A 13,450-nucleotide genomic window follows, 5' to 3' on the forward strand; every position below is an offset into this window, starting at 1 on the left:
TACAGCACCAATCGCTTAGCCTCATGTCCAGCGCTCTAGACCACTCGAACACATCCGCTATATAAAAATATAACTTCAATAGTCGTAGTGTTACCTTGTCACGGAAGGCTAATCTAGAGATGGACATGAGACACGTGTTTTATATATATATACAACTCGTCTAAACATCAACCTAACAATGTTAGACCTGTAAATTTGCTTTCGCCGGGATTCGAACCCATGCTACTGCGATATCGTGACAACTTGGCAAATCGCCTGCACTGTAGCCGTCCCGCGATATATATACTGTCATCAGAAAGAACGTCAGACATAGATACGTGAAGCAGCCATCGCCATTTCAGTTTGGGGGAAGGAATGTATTAAACCCGAAAAATTGGGATAGCCATTTGATTTGTCTTGATTTCTCTGTGATAAGCCCATTTAAAAGTATTAACTTACCTGTTAATTCAATAAGGAGGGGAAAAAATAAAAATCGGCGCAAATGAAAAAATGAAATCGGCGCAAATGAAAGAATGAACATTTTCAAAATCGTAAAAATCGGCGCAAATGTCATACGCGTTTTGCATTTGCGCCGATCTGCATTTCATTTGCGACGATTTTTTCTTTCATTTGCGACAATTTTTACAGGTAAATAACAGGTAAAGTACAGGTAAAATGATATAAGAAGATGTGGTGTGATATCTGAGTGCCAATGAGACAACTATCCATCCCAGTAATGTTATTTTCATTTATCATTAAAGACCTCTTCAATTAGCCAGTTGTACAAGTTTTATATAGAAATGGTTTTATAGTCTCTCACAGTAATTCTTAATAGAATGGTACTTGTAATTTATATTTGTGTATTGTCTGTTTTATATTGTGTATATACTCTGTATGTACTGTATATTTATGTATTGCAAGTAGTGAGACTTTAATAAAATATTGAAAATATTGAATCATAATAATATTATATAATATGTCTCTGATTCAACACACAAAAAAACGTAGTCAGAATCTCACTTCAGTTTGAAACACGTCAATGAAACAAAGTTATACCAATACACTAACCAAAACATGATTAAGAGTTTTTCGACACAAAATAAAACATTGACAGAATTCCGCTTTATTTAGAAAGGATTATTTTTTTTTTAACAATACACTATCCGAAATATAATAAAGATTTATTCAGCACAAACAAAAATGTTGTCTCACTTTATTTTGAGACAATGACAACAATTATACTTATAAGAATACACTTGCCAAAACTTTATTACAATTTATTCAACACAAAACCAATTAAAATTGGGCGCGAACTTGTAGAGTGCGAACATAGGCGGATCCAGGGGGGCCTGGGGGCCCGGGGATTATATAGGGAATCACTGAAGCATGACTGGAGTGCCCCCCCCCCCCCCCCACCTTAGGTCAGTCAGCCTGCCCCTCTGAGGAAAAGTTCTGGATCCGCCACTGGCGAATGTGAAAGGGAACCGGATTCTGCGTAAATCTAGGCTCTACGCCCCCTTTGAATCCGCCACTGTTCAAACTTATAAAAAGTGATGCCGTACCCCATCCTGATCCCCACTCAACTCTGGAAGTGCTACTCATATAGAGTTATCTCCCACTACTAGTTCGGCACTTTGGACAGAGAACAAAGAGAAAACGAAGCCGACCCAACGCGAACAGAACTTTGGATAAACAAGGCATGAAAAGAATTTTATACAGGGAGAGCTTGCTGGTACTGCATGCTAGTATTTGCATTTGTGAGGCCCCTCATGGGGGGGTCCTAGTAATCACATAATCACCATTTTTTTGCCTATATAATCACATAATCATTAAATATTTGCTTATCTTTAGTAATCAAATAATCATAAACTAAAAATGCAGTCCTAGGTAATCAAATAATCATGAAATATTTGGCTTAATAATCAAATAATCATTAAAAAAACGGCCAAGTAATCACATAATCAAAAACCCCATGAGGGCCCTCATTTGTATGGTTAATACTTCTATAAAAGAAAACAAAATGAAAAGAAACACAATTTCTGAGTGAGCTCTATTTTAACTTGCCCAACTTATTAACAGCTGCAGTGTTTTTAAGATACATGTACTAATAATTTAATTTTGGATGTAACATATGTCTTTTGATTGGCTGACGTTATTTTGTTATCAGCCCATATACATAATTTAGTCATGTGACCGTAACATCATCAACGTGTTTCATTGTTTTCTACGTTATAATTAAAAGAAATGATTGTAATATTAACTGTTAAATAACTCGCTATACACGCATTTTTCAGTGTGCACCAATTTTTTTATTTTATTTCTTTATAGAAAGAAAAAAATATAACAGTCATTCCTTATAAAATAACGAATGGGATAACTATTTTACATTCCAGGTCATTCAGATTAGAGAAAAAAAACCATTTACATTTACTATTCAAAAGATCTAGTTTAGAATGCCACACAACCATTAAAATAATTACTTTATATATTACTATATGATGTATACCCTTTATGACCCCCGAACAAGATGAGTAGATATCAAACAATGTCAACTTGCCCCACTTGCCATTTGGCCCATACTATATCCCACTTGACAAAAAAAATTGCCCTATGCTTGTTTACAGACCCGCCCCACTTTTGAAGTGTAAAATCAAATTGAAGAATCAGTCTGAAAACTCACTTATTAACGAAAAATGTTTAAACCCCAATGAATTAAGGTCTGCCAACTCAGCCCACTTTAAAAAATATTGCTTCCTTAAGTTTGTTAATTATTAGTTCGTATCCAGTTGTTCCCAGTACCGTGTAGTGGTATATGTGTTGTGGCTTGATATGCCAAAGGTCTTGCATGAGTTCGAATCCCAGCATATAGTCCATATACACTGGATTTTTTCGACGTGAATTTTGATAAATATTCTTCTCCGTATAATTAATTAAGTTTTATATTCCTGCCAAAATGTTACAGAACAAAGGAAAGCATGCACAATAAAGAAACTCAAACTGGGGTGATCTGGTAGGGGTGATCCTTCTCAGATTACCTCTGTTAGAACAAAGGAGCTGGGATGTAATCTTTTGGTATTACATAACACTTGTATGCAATATTTCTGCAGATGCAGATAAAAAAAAATTGAATCAGATAATGATTGCCCCATATTGCATGAAACTGGCAAAACTTCCAGTGAATAAACTTATAGACAGACTAGCTGAGGTTAACAATTATTAATTATTAATTCTTTTAATAACAATATTCTAAGCATGCTAAATAGATATCTGATGAGTTAATATTTTTAATTCTAAGTTGCTTAGTGAGTAGTTTCAAGTCATGCACTAGTGATTGTCTTCATGGACCAATGAGTTAGGTTTGTTATAACTGTTTAGGTTTTACAAGGTCTTACAAGTTTGGGGTATCACAACTCTCTCTTCTTTATAATGATTGGTTCAATAAGTCACATGTCTTTTTTGGAGGGAAATTCTATTGTCTTGGTTAGAATTTGCTTATATCTTGAACTGAGGGGTGCTGATATAGTTTGTACTCATATTTAATGGACATCTTTGATTTTATAAATAAAAAAGGTAAGTTTTCTAATGTTATACATTTGTAATATGTCATATTTCAACATATATATAACTAATATGATTTTATTGCATAAAATGCAGGGGCGTAGCTAGGTACTTGGTCAACTGTAGGCACCAATCGGCAGGGGGTCTGGGGGCCGCTAAAGGCCCCCAGAAGGTCCAGGGCAGAGCCCTGGTAGGGGGTTCAGGGGGGCGAAGCCCCCCGACGGAAAACGGTTTTCAGCGTTTTAGCTGCAAAATTTTATGTAAAAAATATTAAATTTATTGGTTATTTAATCAAGAAAATTATAATATACGCGATGAAAAGTTCGAAGAATTATGAATAATTTACCATAACATCTGACTGGTGAATTAAATATAAACGCAGTACAATCGGAAATATATATATAAATATTTACAATATGCATTGTACATATATTAGTGTATCCTTTTGATTAAGCAGTCCACCCTGTTTGGTATTTTCATATCTCTGATAAATACGTTTAATTTGATTATTAGTACATATTGACGATCGTTCATTAAAAAAATAGGCACGTAAATAATGATATTACTATATAATAAAACTATCCTTTTGGCTAGACATCAAACATCAAGTTTTTAATTCTTAAACCTTCACCGAAGCCACACAAACACATACACACATAGTCGATGCCTGGCTTATGCAAAAGTTCTGTTCTGTTCATACTATCGTAACAAAATTTAAGAAATTCATATATCTTTATATTCTTTACTTTAAAATCCCTATCTGCTTATGAATTTGATAATTGTGGTCATTACACACAGATTGGAGAGTACCCAAAGTTACTGGAAACTAGTTGATTGATTGATTTTCATAAATATTTATGCAAGTTCAGGATTTTCATAAATATTTATGCAAGTTCAGGACAATTTGATTTTTTTACAATAAATACAACAGGGAGCTAGGTCCTGTAATAGGTGTCGTACGGGACGAAGTTCTGGAAATTTTAAAATGCCATGCATTCATGCATTACATCGGAAAATGATGGATTATTGGATAGGAGCAGAAACTTTGCCTTTCAGTAGACCAACTACGAACTCATCAAAGAGTAGCATTCTCTCTATAGCTAAGCGTCGGATTTACTGTCCCAATTCTGACCAGACGTGACTGTGTATTTATACATCCCACACAGCCAAACAGACGACCAACATTGGCAAGGGTTTTATTGTAGGTCGGGTGAAGACAAAGTGGATAGCTAGTTGAAAACTAACAACAACTATAATTAAAAAAATCATGTCTTTAAATTGAGGTTCATTCAAATTTTTATTGACAGAAGTGAAACTATCTGAACCAAAGTTTTTGTTTAATATAAGTACGTAAAATCATATATAACATTCAATTATATCCAATATTCCATTCACTAACTTAAGGACGAGAGACGAGTGTACGAATGATATTCGTCATCGATGATTAAAGAGTTTTGGCAACTTCACTGGCGTTCATCTACGAATAACGTTGTAACTTGTTTATTATTTTTTTTTAATAAAAAAAATATTTGTGCAAAAATTATGTGTAGGCACGTGCCTATAGTGCCTAACGGCAGCTACGCCCCTGAAATGGTCAAAATGAAAGATTCTAGATATTTTGAAGGTTAAACATGTCAGGACTAATTATCAATTTGCCAAGTTTTGTGAATCAATTACATCAATTGTGGAAACATGTTTGAAGTCATGTTCCAATATTTCTGGTATCTTGTCCATTCACCCTGAGTTCGTTCGCCCATTTTTGTTTGGGGGGGGGGATAAAAACTTAAACATCGTAATCATTAAAAAAAATATTAGCACACAATCATTTTGTTAGACAAATTACATAATATATCTCGGTTTAAAAGTGTATAAACAAATTTAACTTTTAGCAGCAACAGTCATGATTATGTTTTTATTGCAGATATCGAACCAGACTAAGATTGTACATGATGTAGTACCACAAGGGTTCCAGAGTTTTGTTTATACAGGACATTTGTACCTCATACAAGGTAGGTTTGCATTCTGTTTATTGTCTCGACTTGAAAATTATATAAATCAATAGTACTGACGTCACGCTATGTTTCTTTAAATTCATATATTGATGATCAATATGAAAATGATATAACGCCACACATAACACAGAATGATTCAGTGGTTCCCTATATAATCAACCAAATTTTTCCCAAAACACGGAACCCTCCCCCCCTTGATTCGCCTATGACTGGTTTACTTTATAAATTGTGACTTGCAATTTAAATAAAAAAATGTAGTTTTTTTATGCCCCACCTATGCTAGTAGAGCGGCATTATGTTTTTTTATGTCCCACATAGGATAGTAGAGGGGCATTATGTTTTCTGGTCTGTGTATCCATTTGTTCACCTGTCCATTCGACTGTTCATTCATTAGTCCGTCCGTCCCGCTTTCTGACAGGTTACTTAAGTTTTTGGTCGAGGTACTTTTTGTCAAGCAATCGACTTTAGTCAAAAAAGCAAGACTAAGCATCCTACATTTCGTCGGTGTCGTCGTTGTCGGCGGCGTCCACAAATATTCACTCTGTGGTTAAAGTTTTTGAAATTTTAATAACTTTTTAAACTATACTGGATTTCTACCAAACTTGGACAGAATCTTGTTTATGATCATAAGATAGTATCCAGAGGTAAATTTTGTATTTTACTTATAAATGAACTGAGTTTTTTTCTGCAGGGAAACATTACATTCACTCTGTGGTTACAGTTTTTTGAATTCTAATAACTTTCTTAAAATATCCTTGGTTTGAATCAAACTTTGGACAGAAACTTGTTTATGATCATAAGATAGTATCCAGAAGTACATTTTGTAAAAAAATAAATCCATTTTTTCCGTATTTTACTTTCATTTTGACTTTTAAATGGACTTAATTTTTCGGCAGGGAAACATTACATTCACTCTGTGGTTAAAGTTTTTAAAATTTTAATAACTTTCTTTTAAGTATCCTGGGTTTGTACCAAACTTGGACAGAAGCTTATTTATGATCATAAGATAGTATCCAGAAGTAAATTTTGTAAAAAGATAACTCCATTTTTTCTGTATTTTACTTTTAAATGGACTTAGATTTTCTTCCAGTTAACATAACATACAGTCTGCAGTTAAAGTTTTCAAAACGTTTATTAGGCCACACCAATTTGATTCCTTGTTCGACGGACCCGCCCGCACCAATTTTTTTCAAAACAGATTTTTTTAATTTTTTTTATATTCCCGCTTCCCGCATCCGGAAATGTAATCATGTCCATTTCCCGCACTGTTTTTCTTTTTGGTAAATTTCCAAAAGATATCAACATCTGTTTTTAAAATCACAGTCAAACCTGTATATAACGATTTTAAACATAAAAGCACCCCACCAAACCGTGTTAATATCTGTAAGAATATTTGTTTTAGCATGAAACCTATTTATCCAAAGCGGGAGTGCTCCGATAAAAATTTAGAACAACAGAAATACCTTTTAAGAACAAAAAATAGTTTCTTTCCCCCTTACTTATATTCCCTATCAACAAATGTTCGTTGTTAAAATAAAGTACAAAGAACTTCTGAAGGATTTGCCTTCAACTGCAATCATATTAAATGCTGGCGAAACAAAACTATCCATAGCCGCTGCATGTTCATGCACCTGTCCTGATCGATTCAGGGGCCTGTCGTTCTGCATCGTTTGTTGATGTTGTTCATTGGTATTTTCCCGATCGGATACCATATTAGATCGTAGTCCAAATAATTATGACGTCTTGAAAGGCTATTATAATTATTTGGACTAATTAGATCGTTGGTTTTCCTGTTCGAATTGTGTACGCTAAAAAATTTGGAGTCCTTTTTAGCTTGCTGTTTGGTCTGTATCAAAGCCCTGTGTAAAAGGTCGTACTTAGACCTGTGTTTGCTATTATCAGGTTGAGAACAACCCACCCTCAGACAAGGGGTCATTTTACTGATGTAGAAAAGAAAATAGAAATACCAACATGACCAAGGATTGGTTAGTTCTTATATACAAAACCTTTAAAAACTTATAATTTTGTACTCAAAAAAGAGGAGAGTTACATCATATTTTAAACAGCTTTTTCTAAAAGAGTGGTCCACTTTAATATTTTGAATATTAATCATAAACTGTTAAAGTAAACGTGTTAACATGGTTAAAGTCCAGGAATATTACAAAAATGTTTTGACCATTTATTTTAATACCAGATAGATATATAGTTCTTTGAGAAAATATGAACCCTTTTAAACAAACAAATATTTTATAACTTATATTGATCCCTCATAAAACATGTAAAAGGGATAAATTTATAACATTAAGGGTTGCCCCCAAACTGAATATGACTTGGATGGAGAATTGTCTCATTGTCATACATAGACCAGGTCCCCATAGACCAGATTTAATTATTTCTTGGTGAATAGGGAAACAATACTTCAGAAATTAAAGAAATGTCAAAGTACAAGTGATAAGTCAAGTTTTAATATATAGTTAAAACCTACTATTTTATGTTTACAAAAAAAAAATTTAGTCGCTCGCCTCTACTTTTCAAGCTTCGCCTCAAAAATTTGCAAATTAAATATTTTTTTATTAAAATTTTCAAATCGCTCGCTCGCCCCAAATTTTGGAGTCCAAAAATCCGTAGAACAAGAAATTAAATTGGTGTGGCCTTAGATTCATTAACTATCCTTGATTTTTACCAAACTTGTACAGAAGCTTCTTACATTCAAAAGATAGTATCAAGAGGAATATTTTTATTGATTTTTTCCCTCATTTTTGTTGAGCCTGCCATTTAAAGCAAAAGTAGGCGAGACACTGGGTTCCGCGGAACCCTTACAAATTTTTGATGAAGGTTGAAGTCTAATCAACTTGAAACTTAGTACACATGTTCCCCATGGTATGATCTTTCTAGTTTTATTACCAAATTAAAGTTTTGACCTTAATTTCACAGTCCACTGAAAATAGAAAATGATAGTGCAAAGTTCAGGTTAAAGTTTTTGGTCTAGGTAGTTTTTGACACACATTCTTGTTATGTTATGTCATATCTTATTTTAATTTGAGGTTATGCAAAGTATGCAAATATTTACTTTAAAAAATATGTTTTAAATGTATGATATATCTAATATGTTATTAATTTCAAATTAAATAAGATATCTCATTGAAAATACAACATATATTTTAAATTGATAGGATAATTTTTTTAAATTGAACGATATGAAAATGACTTCCAATGCACATGACAGGGATATTAACCTGTCTTCATTTATATGGCACATCACATACCTACTATTCTGATTGCTATGTAATAAAGTTTTGTCCAGGCCTGTGACTTTTGACTCATAGGTAGACATAGTGTTCCTACATTGTGTCATCAGCTTAGTCCACAAATATTCACTCTGTGGTCAAAGCTAATGAAATTTTGACAACTTAAATTTTTGTTAAAAAAAAAAATCTGTTTAACCGTAATTTATACTTATAAATGGTCTTAGTTTTTTCTGCCAGTTAACATTATGGACATCCTGGATGTCTACCAAACTTGGACAGAAGCTTGTTTATAATCAAAGACTAGTATCTAGAAGGAATGCTTCAGTGATTCCCTATATAATCAACCAAATTTTTCCTACGAAAAGGGGGGCCCAGGCCCCCAGACTCCCCTCCCCCTGGATCGGCCTATGGGCGGCGTTGTTAGCTCACTTTTTAAAAGCTTTATAGTTTAGAATGTGGAAGACCTGGATGCTTCATGCTTTGTATATATATGCCTCATGTTACGATTTTTCTGTCAGTCCCATGTCCAATGTCCTTGACCTCACTTTCATGGTTCAGTGACCACTTGAAAAAAAGTTCAAATATTTTGTAATGTTGAATTCTCTCTTATGATAAGTAATAGGATAATCATATTTGGTATGTGCATACCTTGCAAGGTCCTCATGCTGGTCAGAGAGTTTTCACTTGACCTCGACCTCATTTCATGGATCAGTGAACAAGGTTAAGTTTTGGTGGTCAAGTTCATATCTCAGATACTATTGTCGAGCCTGCAACTTTTGTTGCAGAAAGCTCCACATAGGGATAGTGATCCAGCGGCTACGGCGGCGGCGGTGTTAGCTCACTTCTTAAAAGCTTTATAGTTTAGAAGGTAGAAGACCTGGATGTATCATACTTTGTATATAGATGCCTTATGTTACAAACTTTCCGTCAGTCATATGTCCAATGTCCTTGACCTCATTTTCATGGTTCAGTGACTACTTGAAAAAAAGTTAAGATTTTTTGTAATGTTAATTTCTCTCGTATTATAAGTAATTGGATAACTATAAGGTCCTCATGCCTGTCAGACAGTTTTTACTTGACCTCGACCTCATTTCATGGATCAGTGAACAAGGTTAAGTTTCGTGGTCGAGTCCATATCTCAGATACTATAAGCAATAGGTCTAGTATATTCGGTGTATGGAAGAACTGTAAGGTGTACATGTCCAACTGGCAGGTGTCATCTGACCTTGACCTCATTTTCATGGTTCATTGATCAATGTTTCATTTCCTTGGTTAATGTTGAGTTTATGTGACAGTTGTAATAAAGCTTTATATTTAGGTCTATCAAGGTAGTATCAAGGATTAGTTAAGAAGGCGAGACATTTCAGTGTGTGCACTCTTGTAAGCAATAGGGCTAGTATATTCCATGTGTGGAAGGACTGTAAGGTGTACATGTCCAACTGGCAGGTGTCATCTGACCTTGACCTCATTTTCATGGTTCAGAGGTTATTGTTAAGTTTTTGTGTGTTGGTCTGTTTTTCTCATACTTTATGCAATAGATCTACTATATTTGTTGTATGGAATGATTGTAAGGTGTACATGTCTAGCGGGCATCTGACCTTGACCTCATTTTCATGGTTGTGGTCAAAGTTAAGTTTTTGAGTTTTGGTCTTGTTATCTAATACTATATGCCATAGGTCAACTATATTTGGTGTATGGAAATATTTTATGATCTATATGTCAGTCGCACAGGTTTTATTTGACCTCAACCTCATTTTCATGGTTCATTGCTCAGTGTTAAGGTTTTGTAATTAGGCATATTTTTCTTAAAATATGATAGGGAATAGGTCAACTATATTTGTTGTATGGAAGCATTGTTAGCTGTTCATGTCTGCCTGGCATGGTTCATCTGACATTGACCTCATTTTCATGGTTCATTGGTCTTTGTTTAGTTATCTTGGTTAATGTTAAGTTTATGTGACAGTTTTTAATAAAGCTCTATACTTAGGACTATCAACATAATATCAATGATTAGTAAAGAAGGTGATACTTAGGACTATCAACATAATATCAATGATTAGTAAAGAAGGCGAGACATATCAGCGTGTGCACTCTTGTTCTTCTAGATAACATTACATATAGTCTGCAGTTCAAGTTTTTAACATAACTGAGCTTGGATTTTTACCTAACATACTTTGTTGAACCTGGGACTAACAGCAAAAGTAGGCGAGACACTGTTTTTTTCATTTTGTCTAGTTCCTATGTACAAGTGGTAGATCCAGAAATGTTCATCAGTGGGGGCCCATTGAATGCCTATGAGGGGACCCGCTCCTGTCAAGGGACAGTGATTCCCTATATAATCAACATAAATCTCCCCAGAAAATAGGGCCCCTTTTAATCCACCTCTGTGTACACACATTTTTACCTTTTGGTCCCCCTTCCCCATCCTCTTATTCCCCTTTTGGATTTATCTGACATTGACACAACTTTCCCAGATTGGGGACTGTTAGGTGCTTCGTACTAACATGTCTAACCCCACCACAATATGTATGAATGTGTCTGTCCCAAGTCAGGAGACTGTAATTCAGTGGTAGTTATTTTTGGCTGTCTCACATATTTGTTTTTTTGTCTCGCCTTGACTGAGTCAAAAAGTGAGACATAGGTATGCTGTTTCCAGCTTGTATTAGGTTGTGATTAGGTCAATTTATGGGGAACCATTAGTGGTAGGCCAATGTTAAATGGTGTTCAGTTGTATAAGCATTAGCACATCTCAATTCCATGGAGAATATTTGGCACGCCCCCTCAGTCATGGTCTATTGACTTTGAAACTTTTGCTTAGTTTACATGTATTAGTTTGTGATTAGATTAGTTTAAGATGAACTGCTAATGTTAAGTCAATGATATTTGGTATGCAAATGTATTAGCATTTGAAAGTATCATTTCCATGGAGATTATATAGCCCCACCCCTGATCATGGTTCATTGAATTTGAAACTTTAACATAGTTTACAAGTTAATGTTTGTTTTTAGGTTTGTTTAAAGGGAACGACTTATAATGAGTCAATGGTATTTGGTATGCAGTTGTATTAGCAGTGGCACATCTCATTCCATGGAGATTGTTTAGCCGTGTACCTTCAGTCATTGTTCCTTATTTTGTACTTTTATTAGGGCATTAGTTTTTCTCGTTTGAATTATTTTACAATGGAAATTTTGAAGCCTTTTATAGCTGACCATGTTGTATGGGCTTTGCTTATTGTTGAAGGCCATACTGTGGCTTATACTACAGTTGTTAATTTCTGGTCATTTGGTCTCTTGTTGAGAGTTGTCTCATTGGCAATCATACCACATCTTTTTTTTATAAAAAATTACCAATTCAAAATTTATCAAATTAAACTTTTCATATGAATGGCTGATTAAACTCTAACAAAAGGTATAGGAAGGTGTGGTATGAGTGCCAATGAGACGACTCTCCATCCAAATAACAATTTATAAAGTTAAACCATTTTAGGTCAACCATACTTTAGGAATAATAAATGTTATTTTTACTTTTCAGTATGTTGAGAGAAGTTCAGAACAAGCTATTATGTTTGAAGAGGAGTTATCAGCACGTCATCTTTGAATAAATTCAGTTGTATTAGAAGTGAAGCCTAAACAGAAATGAGACATTTATCAAATAATTTAAAGACTACATGGATTTTATCTGGACTAGCATTTGTATGACCCAAATGTGGTATTTTTCATATGAAGACTTACAAGGCAAATAATTGGCTGTGGCAAACATGTGTATATATTTGACATGTTTAAAGAATTGAAGAACTTGTACTGCCGCCTTCAGATTTCAGTAGAATTTGATTAAGACAGTAAATTCTGAGTATGAATTGGAAAATTTTTGCTCATTTCTTATTTTCTTTCTTGAAACTTATTACAAAATAAATTCTTATATACTAGTTCTTGAAATTTACAAGTTTATTTTTAGCCTGAACGTACAACTCAATGCACTGGTTATTCACACAGAAAACTACATTTATCTCTCAGCCATATTAAAAGAAAATGATAAATGGTAGGATTTCAAATGAGACAACTATCCTTAAAATAAATGCCAATGTTCAAAGATAATGAATACCTTATAGTGTATCATGGATTCCATACGAAAGAGAGATAACTATATAAACGTATTTTATATAAGGTATCTTATATACTTTATAAGATATCTTATAAATTATATATGATATCTCCTATAATATATAAGATGTATTATACAATTTATAAGATATCTATGATATCTTCTATATTATAAAAGATATCTTATATAATTTATAAGATATCTAATAAAGAAAAGCATTAACTTATAAGATATCTCATTAACTTTATAAGATATTTTATATAGTTTATATATCAAATAGTTTAAAAAGATATCTTATATAGTTCATTAGATATCTTATATAATTCATTAGATATGTTATATAGTTCATGCAATATCATACATAGTTTATGAGATATCACATATAGCTTATGAGATATCATATATAGTTTATAAGATATCTTATATAAAATATGTTTATAAGATATCTAATAAACTTAAGAAGATAAAGTATATGTACTATATCTTATATACTACATAGGATATCTTATAAACTATATAAGATATCCAATATCTTCTATATTATATAAGATA

General features: G+C 33.4%; 1 long non-coding RNA gene across 2 annotated transcripts; it reads left to right on the forward strand.

Annotated features, from left to right (window-relative positions):
* The first annotated feature begins 1,597 nt into the window (after nucleotides 1–1,597).
* LOC134694947 (uncharacterized) lies at nucleotides 1,598–12,631 on the forward strand. Of its 2 annotated transcripts, none has more exons than XR_010102659.1 (3): nucleotides 1,598–1,711; nucleotides 5,459–5,546; nucleotides 12,329–12,631. It is a non-coding gene; the product is annotated as an uncharacterized LOC134694947 (long non-coding RNA). The 2 variants fall into 2 exon arrangements; XR_010102658.1 differs by lacking the exon at nucleotides 1,598–1,711 and adding an exon at nucleotides 3,430–3,549.
* Nucleotides 12,632–13,450: the final 819 nt, after the last annotated feature.

Source organism: Mytilus trossulus, chromosome 13 (assembly GCF_036588685.1).
Source record: "Mytilus trossulus isolate FHL-02 chromosome 13, PNRI_Mtr1.1.1.hap1, whole genome shotgun sequence".
In the NCBI taxonomy this organism is placed as follows: domain Eukaryota; kingdom Metazoa; phylum Mollusca; class Bivalvia; order Mytilida; family Mytilidae; genus Mytilus; species Mytilus trossulus.